Source organism: Echinops telfairi, unplaced genomic scaffold (assembly GCF_000313985.2).
Source record: "Echinops telfairi isolate 266 unplaced genomic scaffold, ASM31398v2 ScPeMD7_7458;HRSCAF=8496, whole genome shotgun sequence".
NCBI classification, from domain to species: Eukaryota; Metazoa; Chordata; class Mammalia; order Afrosoricida; family Tenrecidae; genus Echinops; species Echinops telfairi.
Window position 1 is genome coordinate 39,289,461 of NW_022111358.1, and position 10,186 is coordinate 39,299,646.

General features: G+C 47.5%; 1 non-coding gene across 1 annotated transcript; it reads right to left on the reverse strand.

The window, feature by feature from the left end:
* Positions 1 to 2,522: 2,522 nt before the first annotated feature.
* LOC115872919 lies at positions 2,523 to 2,625 on the reverse strand. The gene has a single exon (XR_004048119.1). It is a non-coding gene; the product is annotated as a U6 spliceosomal RNA (small nuclear RNA).
* Positions 2,626 to 10,186: the final 7,561 nt, after the last annotated feature.

Sequence of the window (10,186 nt, forward strand, 5' to 3'; positions counted from 1 at the left end):
ATGTGATTATCGGCCAGGCTGGCACAATTAACTTTGGACACACACACACACCCCTAATATTAATGAGCCCTAGTGTTGTAGTGGGTTACTGGCTGGGATTTACAGTGAGGGCTAATTGCAAGGTTGACAGTTCAAACCCACCAGCTGCTCTGAGGGATAAAGAGGAGACTGTTTAAAAACGATCCCCCGTCTCAGAAACCCACAGGAGCAGTCCTACTCTGTCCCACGGGGTGGCTGTGAGTTGGAACCAACTTGATGGCACCAACCAACAAGGGTGACAGAGACACAGTAGTTTTTCCGATTCCCACCTGATGGACAGCCAGCTAGTTTCACTGTTAAGAACGATGAGGCGTTAACCACAGCTAGGCCACGCGCCGTGGGGGGTCTCTTTCTCAAGCAGACTTGGTGGAAGCCGAATTGCTGGCTCACGGGGAGTCTAGTTTCATGTAAGATCCGTGTTTCCCAAGCTTTCGTTCATGATTTCACTCCCTCCGTGGGGGACAAGAATCTAAATTATTAAATGACATTAATGATTTGAATTCATTTACATTTAAATGAAATGAAAATTTCCCCTAATGAGAACAGGGGCTCACACGTAGCCCTGGCTGTGGGGAGGCTGGCCCAGGGGAGTTTCTTCTGTTGAATGCAAGGTCTGTGTGCGTCAGAATCTAGTCAATGGCACGCATAACGACGATGAAGGCAATGAAGTACCGGGGAGTGGGGGTGGTGGGGGTTGGGGTGGGGGTGGGGTGTTTGTGGGGCAGGGCTCAGCTTTGGAGGGCTGCAACACACGGTAACAGCTAAGGTATCTTTGACCCCTAAGACCCGGTTTTTGTCTCCTTAGGAAGGAGATCGCTGCCACTGAGGATGTATCACTTAGAGAAACATGAATTGAAAGCGTTTTCTTTGGGGGCCGGTGCTGTCAGATAAGCATTGAGCTGCTCACCGTGTGGTGAGTGCTTCGAAACCACGAGGCGCTCCTCAGGAAAAAGACGAGGCTGTCCTGGAATGGACGTGGAGCACAGCCTCAGACCCCTGGCAGAGGGCCGCTGGGGGTCAGAATGGGCTCCGTGACGGTGAGTTCAGTTTAGATGGAACAGATGCAACTGTGTCACAGGAGAGCTGTCAGGCGCCTCCTCCAACTTGTGTCACATTGAACTCATGTACGTGGTTCTCCTGCGGCCCTCAAGAGTTATTTACCAGATTGAGCCGGACGTTAATCATGCAGTGTTCAGGAACATTAATATGCTTGCCACCAAGCAGTGGAGGTAGACAGTGCTAATTTGTTCTCCTTCCTCATACATTAATTAATGCTGTCAAGAATTGCTGGAATATCACTCCATACTACACAGGGAAGAGAAAAAAAACTCAGAGAAGAAACAGTGGGGCTGAGCTGCCCGTCCTAAGTGCTGGCGGATGCCTCCCTGTGTGGCAGCTCTGCCTGTTTCAGGGGGAGGGAATCTGGCTCATCCTTGGATAGAAGATGGGTGACAAGCAGGGTGGCAGGAAAACCCAGCCGTTGCTCTTGTTCAGGGTGGGCAAGCAAGGTGCTTCCAGTAGAGATGGTGCTTCCTCAATGTGGAAAAATGGTGAACGGAAAGCCATGGCATTTAGAAATCATGTCTTCTAGCTCTACATGGAAGCCTGCCATCGTATTCAAGGTGAGAGGAGGAGGGGCTTAAGAATCACAGGAAGGAGCTCAAAGTCCCCAGACCAGGGGTCTTGGACGAGGGGCTCTGGCAAAAGCTGTTGTCTGGCTGCTGGCAGGACGACCGGAAAACCCCCAATCCAAGCCCGTTGCCTTTGAGCCGATTCCGACTCATCGTCACCCCCACGAGTTCCAGAGAAATGCTGCACCGCGTTGTTTTTGCTCTAATCTCCACGAAAGCGGATCCCCGGGCCTCTCTTCTGGGGCAGCACTGGGTGGGCTTGAACCGCCACCCTTCAGTTTGTAGCCAACCGCCAACCGTGGGCACCACCCAGGACCTGAAAGCAGGCAGCCATGTTTATAGTGAGAAAAGCACCGTCTCATGTTCCCTCGTGCAGCTCTGGTTGTATATTGGGACGCTATCTGAAAGGTCAGCAGTTCGAAACCACCAGCCTCTCCAAGGAAGACTGATGAGGCTTTCTGGTCTCATAACGATTCACAGTCTCGGAAACCCACAGGGGCAGTGCCACGCTCTTCCATGGTTCCTATGAGCTGAAATCGACTGGGCAGCAGTGAATTTGTTGGTGTGGTTTGTTTACTTGTTTAGTATTCCTTCCACCATGCGTGGCCGTGTTCTCTTGGGAAAATGGCTTGGTGGCTCCAGTCTTCAGCTGAACTGGGTGAAGTGGAAGCTAAAAGACTTTGCTCACATTACTGGGGTGGAGAAACTTAATGTCAAAACCTTTAGAAATGCAGCCGAGAGCTAATGAAATGCTAATGCAGGAACAACGAGGGACTTTCTGGAGCTGTAAGCAGTGGTTGGATGGGTGTTTTTCTTGCCCACGTGGCGGATTAGGAAAAGCACAGGGAACACATCAGAGTACCGGTCTTCACGGATTTGCGTGTCCTCCCTATGCAGGGGCCATGCTGACCTCTGTATCGTTCTAATTTTAGTACATGTGTGCCGAAGCGAGCACCAGACTTCCGGTCTTGTTGATCTTACTAGTTGCATGTGATGCGGCCTTTAAAACACATGGTGGGAAGCTGATTTACATAAGAAGAAAGTCTGAGGAGTGTATAAAGATAGGGCTTATGCAAGCCAATAGATGGTCAGTGTCCTTAAAAAGAACTCACACGTAAAGACTGTGTTTGACTATGGTTTTTGAAAAAATGGTGAAGATAGTTCCTGAAAGAATACAGTTTGGGAATTGGTGATTTATGCTTTAGAATTTGTTCCGCTGGCTGGTGCTTAGCATGGACTTGCTGGAAGCAATTTAAAAGATCATTTTATTGGGGGCTCATACAGCTCTTCTCACAAGCTGGAAGCAGTTTTGTATGATTTTCTTTATATGAAAATCAGGAGAAGTAAATCTCTAGAGACAGTCACTTGATGAATAGCTCTTAGCGTTATGATAGGGGAGGCTGGTGGTGGTGGTGGGTTTGGGGACCTAATAATGGTGGGTACAAGAAAGCAGAAAATATTCTAAAATTGATTGTCGTGATGGATGGCTGACTCTCTTAGATATATTTAAACCATTGCATTGTATGAGACATGAATTACATGTCAGTAAAACTGTTTAAGAGAAAGAATCTCTCACTGTGTTTTCCGCAGCTGAGAAGGAGGTACAGGGAAAACCTGACTACTAAGGAAGCACAAAACATTTTCTCTTAAAAATACTCACAGGTAACATTTTTTGAAGGCTCGCTGCCCCAAACACTATTTTAAGGGCTCTACATGTGCTGGTTTCCTGGTTTGGTTTAACCCTATCATGTTGGGCACTACATACCATCATCATCATCATTAACATCACCCCCGTTTTACAGATGAGGACATCAAGGCCCAGAGAGCATTTGGCTCAAGGCTCCAGAGGTCGTAAGTTAGCAGACCGAATAGCTTTAGACTCTGGAGTCCCAGGGTGGTGCAAATGGTTATAGGCCTTGACCACTAGACTAAAAGTTGATGGTTTGAGCCCACTCAGAGGATCCTGGCAGGATAGGTCTGGTGATCTGCTTCTGCAACATCAGTCTCCACAACCTTGAGACCAGAAGAAGTAGATGGTGCCCAGCTGCCACTGCCAACTGCTCTGGAAAGGGTCACATTTGGAGCCCCTGCATGGAGTGGGAGGAAACTGTGGATGAGAGCTCAAAATCACAAAAGAGACCAGGCTTGCTGGTTGGATAGAGACTGGTGGGACACCCCCTTGCCTATGGCTCTTAGTCACCCCCCAGGGGTAGAATTGAGCTCATTCCATGTTGGAATAATCCATCATTTAAGAACAGAAGAGCAGCATTTACCCAAGGACAAGGTCCTGAAAACCCTAGGGGGCAGTTCTACTGTGTGAACTCAAAGACAACAGCAGCAGCTACAGGGTCCTCCCTCTGGTCCAAGCCGACCTATGATTGCAGTGAATTCCCAGCATGAAGTGCCTTCTTGCAAGAGCAGCTGGAGGCCTCCTTGTGTGCCCTCTGGCTGGACTTCCCCCAAGGCAGAGCTGCCTGTTCTTTTGGCAGTCCATGGTCCTTTCGATATTCTGCCCCAGCCCCACAACCAAATGCACCGGTTCTTCTTCGGTCTCCCTGATTCACTGTCACAGTCTCACATACCTGTGAGACAATTGAAAACACCACGGGTTGAGTCAGGCGCCCCTTAGTCCTCCAAGTCACCTCTTGGCTCTTCAAATGAGTGGATTTGGGGTTTTCAAATTTGTTAGAAGCAGCCCTGGTGATGCAGTAGTTAAGCACTTGTGGCTGGCTGCTAGCTGAAAGATTGATGGTTCCTATCCATCTGCTGCTTGCAGGGAGAAAGATGGGGCCGGCTACGACAATCAAGCTTACAGTCTTGGAAACCCTATGGGGCAATTCCCCTCTGTCCTATATGACACTGTGAATCGGGACAGCCTCACTGGCCATGACTTTGTTTTGGTTCTCAAGGTATTAGTGAAAAGAGGAGCGTATCTGGGTGCCCTCAGAAGAGGAGGGCAGGCCACAGCGATATGGCCTGTTTGCAGGACACAAGGTTTCTAACACACGCGTTGTGAGCTCAATGTTAGTTTTGGGTCCTTGGCTGCAAACGGGGCTTTAACTTTATATAACTTTTTGGCCCTTTCCCCAAGGAGAAGTGTTTCGAAATTGTTGGATGTCCCTGTTCTGAGATGTGTATAAAGAGACAAATTGTCCTTTCATACAGCTGACTTGGCGGGAAGCATCGCTGGCCCTCTGGCTATCCAGAAATCTCCAACTCTGCTCTGGGCCTGTAACCCCTTCCTCTCGATCCTTCTCCAAGGTTCTTTTTGAGATGTAAGTCTTCCACGGACACTCTCCTGGCATGAATTCAGCTGGACATGTGCCATAGGTGTGACTCTCAGCCCAGAAGTTTGAGTGCACAAGAAAAACAAGATGTCATGTATTTTAAAAACAGCCTAATTTCTATTTCAAGCTACCATTTGACTGTGGTGGAAAAAAAGTTTGATCTCGGTTAATGTAGGGTTTCCTCCTGCCCTGCTTGGGCTGCTTTTAAATTTGGGGGAAGGCGTGCACAATGGACTTGATGGCAGCGGTGTGGTTTGGAGTCTGGGGTGCTGTAGTGGGTTACACGTTGGGCCTGTTTCCATCTCTCCATCACCCCTACATCAGTAAGCTTTGCTGTCAAAAATGGTAGTGGCGGTAGTGGGCAGGGGGAAGCTCAAAAGGAAAATATATTCAATATATTGAAACCAAGCCAATTATCATCCATGCCATCCCAACTGATAACGACCCTATAGAACAGTTTCTGAGACTCGAACTCTTTTTTTTTTTTTTGGTAATCAATTTATTAGGGGCTCAGACAACTCTTATCACAATCCATACACACATCAATTGTGTAAAACGCATTTGTACATTCATTGCCCTCATCATTCTCAAAACATTTCCTCTCCACTTAAGCCCCCGGCATTAGGTCCTCATTTTCCCCCTCCCTTCCTGCTCCCCCCTCCCTCATGAGCCCTTGATAATTTATAAATTATTATTTTGTCATATCTTGCCCTGTCTGACGTCTCCCTTCACCCACTTTTCTGTTGTCCGTCCCCCAGGGAGGAGGTCACATATAGTTCCTTGTAATCGGTTCCCTCTTTCCAACTCATTCTCCCTCTACCCTCCCAGTATCACCACTCACACCACTGGTCCTGTAGGGATCATCTGCCCTGGATTCCCTGTATGAGACTGGAACCCTTTACAAGAGTATCAAGTATCATCTTTCTCCCTTGGAGTGGCTGATGGCTTCGAACTGCTGACCTTGTGGTTAGCAGTCCAATGTATAACCCACTACACCACCAAGGTTCTTGTTAGAAACTAAAAGGCCCCAGGTGGATTGCCATGTGATTTGCCTAGATCTCGGTGTTTTCGGACTCTTTTTTCACCCCATTCACCTTTTAATCATCCTATCATTTTCATCAAGGAGCCCTGGTGGTGCTGTGGGTCAGTGCTCTAATGCTAACCAAAAGGTCAGTGGTTCAAGTCCACTAGCAGCATCTTCACAACCAAAACTAAACTCACTGCCACTGAGTCAATGGTGACTCTATGTGGGTTTCTGAGACGGTAACTGTTGACAGGAGTAGAAAGCCCAGCCTTTCTCCTTCGGAGCTGCTGGTGGTATTGAACTGCCAACCATGCAATTGCAGCCCAACACCACCAGGACTCACTAGAGCTTCTGTCAAGACAACACTATGGGGAAGTTCTATTCTGTCTCACTGGGTTGCTGTGTGTGAGTTGGAATAGATTCCATGGTACCCAGCAGCCACCATTCAGCATCACCCTATCACAGCCAAAGAAGTGTGGAGTAAGGAGGGGTGGAAGGTCCAGAGCCGGAGGAGGGAGGAGGGCAGAGTCCACCGGAGGTCTTTGTTGGCCCATGGGTCTGGAAGTGTGACTTGTACTGAGTGCTCACCTTCTGTGAGTGTGTCGTGAGGTGAGGTGAGGTCACAGTCATTAGTTCAACCATTGGGAGAACACCAGTGACCACATTATTTAGTATGAAGAGCTCTGGTAGTGTAGTGGGCGAAGTATTGAGCGGCTAAGCACAAAGTCAGTGGCTTAAACCCACTAGAGAAAGATAAAGCTATGTACTGCGATAAAGATGTAGTCTTGGAAACTTGAAGGGGGTAGTTCCACTCTGTCCCATAGGGTTGCTATGAGTCTGACTCAACTCGATGGCAGTGAGTTTGAGTTTTGATATAGAATGGTGCCCGTAGGGTGTTGGCAAAGAATAATGAAAGAACTGTGGATTGCCAGAAAGCGAACACACACGTCTCAGAAGAAGTACAGCCAGAATGCTCCTTCATCTCATGAACTTTGGACACGTTAGTAAGAGAGGTCAGTCCCTGGAAAAGGACATTATGCTCCATAAAGTCGAAGGGCAGTGAGAAAGAGGAGGACCCTTGGTGAGATGGATGGACACCGTGGTTGCAACGATGGGATCAAGGAGAGCAATTGTGAGGGTGGTACAGGCTGGGGCAGTGTTTCGTTCTGTTGCCCACAGGCTCTCTTTGCCTTGGAAATGACTTGACGGCACCTCACAACAACAACAACAACAAAAGATAGAGTCGGGTGGCTGGGTCAAACTACACCTTGGGAGTGAGAAAGCCTACATCTGATTTCTGACTCAGGGACTTCTTATATGGACTTGACCTTGGGCTAATTACTCAGCCTCTCAAAGTCTTATCTTCTTATCTTTCAAATGAGACTTATACCCATTGCTGCTGAGTACGCCTTGAAACCCTACAGGAGAGCGTGGAACTGCCCCACAGGGCTTCCATGCTCGCCATCTTTACAGAAGCAGACAACCCCATCTTTCTCCCATGCCAATCACACCTTCGAGTCAGCAGCTAAGCATTTTAACCAATGCGTTTCCCAGATGCCATCTGGGAATAATTAGAGTCCTAACATGGTACCAAAAAATACAGATCAAACAATTGCCATCAAATCAGTTCTGACTTACGGTGACAGTTTGTGTTTCAGAGTAGAACCATGATCCATTGGGTTTTCAATGGCTGTGATCTTTTGGAAGTAGATTGCCAGGCATTTCTTCGGAGGCACCTCTCAGTGGATTCAAGTCATTAACCTTTGGGCTCAGCGCACTTGACCACGTGCACTTCTCCAACCCACTTATGCCCATTCTGACTCATCGCGACCACACAACATTTCCGAGACTATAAATCTTTATGGGAGCAGGCAGCCTCCTTTTTCTCCCCTGGACAAGCTGGTGGGTTTGACCTTGGCATTAGCAGTCAAAAACCTAATTCACAATGCCACCAAGGACTCCTCCTCTAGGTATTAGGCACCTTCAAAAATTCATAGAAAAATGGAATAAAAAGATAATGGATTTTTTTCCCCATGAATTTTTCGAAGCCCCCTTGTCTATGGTAGAATTTCATTTTTTTTTTTTTTGGCGTGAGATAACACAATGCCTATGAAGAACTCAACACAATCTATGCTTGCCTTTGGGCAAACACAGGACAAATGTTAACTTCCAAGAATCACATACAAATAAGCTTCAGATAGAAATTTCCCATCATTCCTTTCATCATGGAAGTGGTGGCTGGAACGTACCTGATCGATGAGGATGTGGGTTTCCCCTACCTGAGGCCCTGGCTTTGCTATTTAGGAGCCAAGGCGCAGGTGCTTGGAAAACGCTCCCAGGGGGTTGTTGTGGAAGAACCAAGCTGGGCTGCTCTGGGCCCATCCCCACCAGTCACATCTCAAAAGTAAAGGCCTGGTCTGGACCCAGCAAAGAAAAGGGTATTTCCTCTCTCGGCATCAGTTCATTTGCATTCATGCAGCTGAATAGTCACAAGTTGCACAGTTCTAGACAGGTGTCCACCAGCCCAGGAGCAGGGACAGACAGTGAACAGGGCTCTCCTGGAATCTGATCCCGAAGAGTTGATCAATACGGAGCAGCCTGGCTCTGCTGTCACTGGGCAGATTTCTGAGCCTCCCTCGATCCCGGGGCCTGGCAATGGGGTTGAGGGACATCTCCTTCTGAGTGCCACCCAGATTGACTCCTACTGTCCTTCGCCACACTTCCGGGAATCTCGCTGAAGGGTCCTTCTGCCCATGTGGGGTCTTCTTCCCTTCCTAGATGTTCCTCTCAGCCTTCCTGCCACCTCATCTTTTCCACTTCTAGCAAAGATCCCAGGAATTAACCAGTGCCATCTGGTGTGGCAGAAGCTCAATCTCTGTAGTATTTCATCAAAATGCAAACATCTGTTATTTAAAGTGCATTGCTAGAAATAATGTAAAGGCAAGCCACTGGGATAAAATACTTTACACACACACAAATATGTTCATATATATATATATATACGCATATAAATCTGTATATGTGTATAAATACATACCTATAAATATAAGTAGATATATACATACCTATAAATATGCATATGCCAAATTATTTGTGTTCAGAATATATAAAAAGTATGCATGGATTGTGATAAGAGTTGTATGAGCCCCCAATAAAACAGTTTAAAAAAGAAATGGGAAAAAACCTCTATTAGCTCAGTAAGAGGAGGATGAGTTAGTTAATTGTGCCAGCCTGGCCGATAATCACATGTGGGTCTGGTTGAAAGGCGGAGGGATAAATGGGTGGTGAAGCCTCACCTTTCTAGTTCTCGGGTCTCTTGTTTTGTGATGGTTGCATCGGGTGCAGCTGCCTTAGCAGTTCCCTGCTTCAGCTTGCAAGATGGATTTCCTACAAGACATCCCCAAGGAGAAGCCACATGGATCTATCCCGATGCAGCCCTGGGGGCTGGAGCAGCCATGTGGAGACCCCTGCCAGTGCTGAGATGCTTACACATTCACTGCCTCAGCTTTCCTCCTGCAGTCGGCATCATTGCCTCTGTTTTGTGAGGTGAAGGACTTTGTGGACTGGTGTTGGGTATGGGTTAATGTTGGACTTGTGGGCTTGGGCAGCATTGGGTTGGGATGTTTTCGTGATGCACATTTTCTTTGCATAAAACTCTCTCTTATACGTGAGTTGCTGTGGATTTGTTTCTCCAAAGTACCTAGACTAATACAGAGGACAACACCCAATTGAAAAATGCACAAAAGATCTGAGGAGCCCCTTCCCGGGGAAGGCATTGGATCTGTCAAAAAGCACCAGAACTGATGCTGAGCACCACTGGTCACCAGAGAAGTGCCAATCCGAAGGAGTAGACTGGCCAAAATGAAAAAGACAGACAAAACCAACTGCGGGCCAGCACATGGAGCGGCTGGAAAGAACCTCTTCAACCGTTGCCAAAAAGTTGGCCGTTTGAACCTGGAGGGGAAAGATGAAGCTGCCTGTCTCTGTAAACAGTTACAGCCTCAGAAGCCCTGTGGAGCAGATCTCCTCTGCCTAACAGGATCACAACGAATCACAATCAACTCGACAACAATGGGTTTAGTTTGCTTTGGAAATGTACAATTGTTGAATCACTTTGGCAGGTTGGCAGTTTCTTCTAAAGCTTATATTCACAGCCACATAATTACACAGTTTACTCCTATGTATCTGCATATGAGAGATGTCCC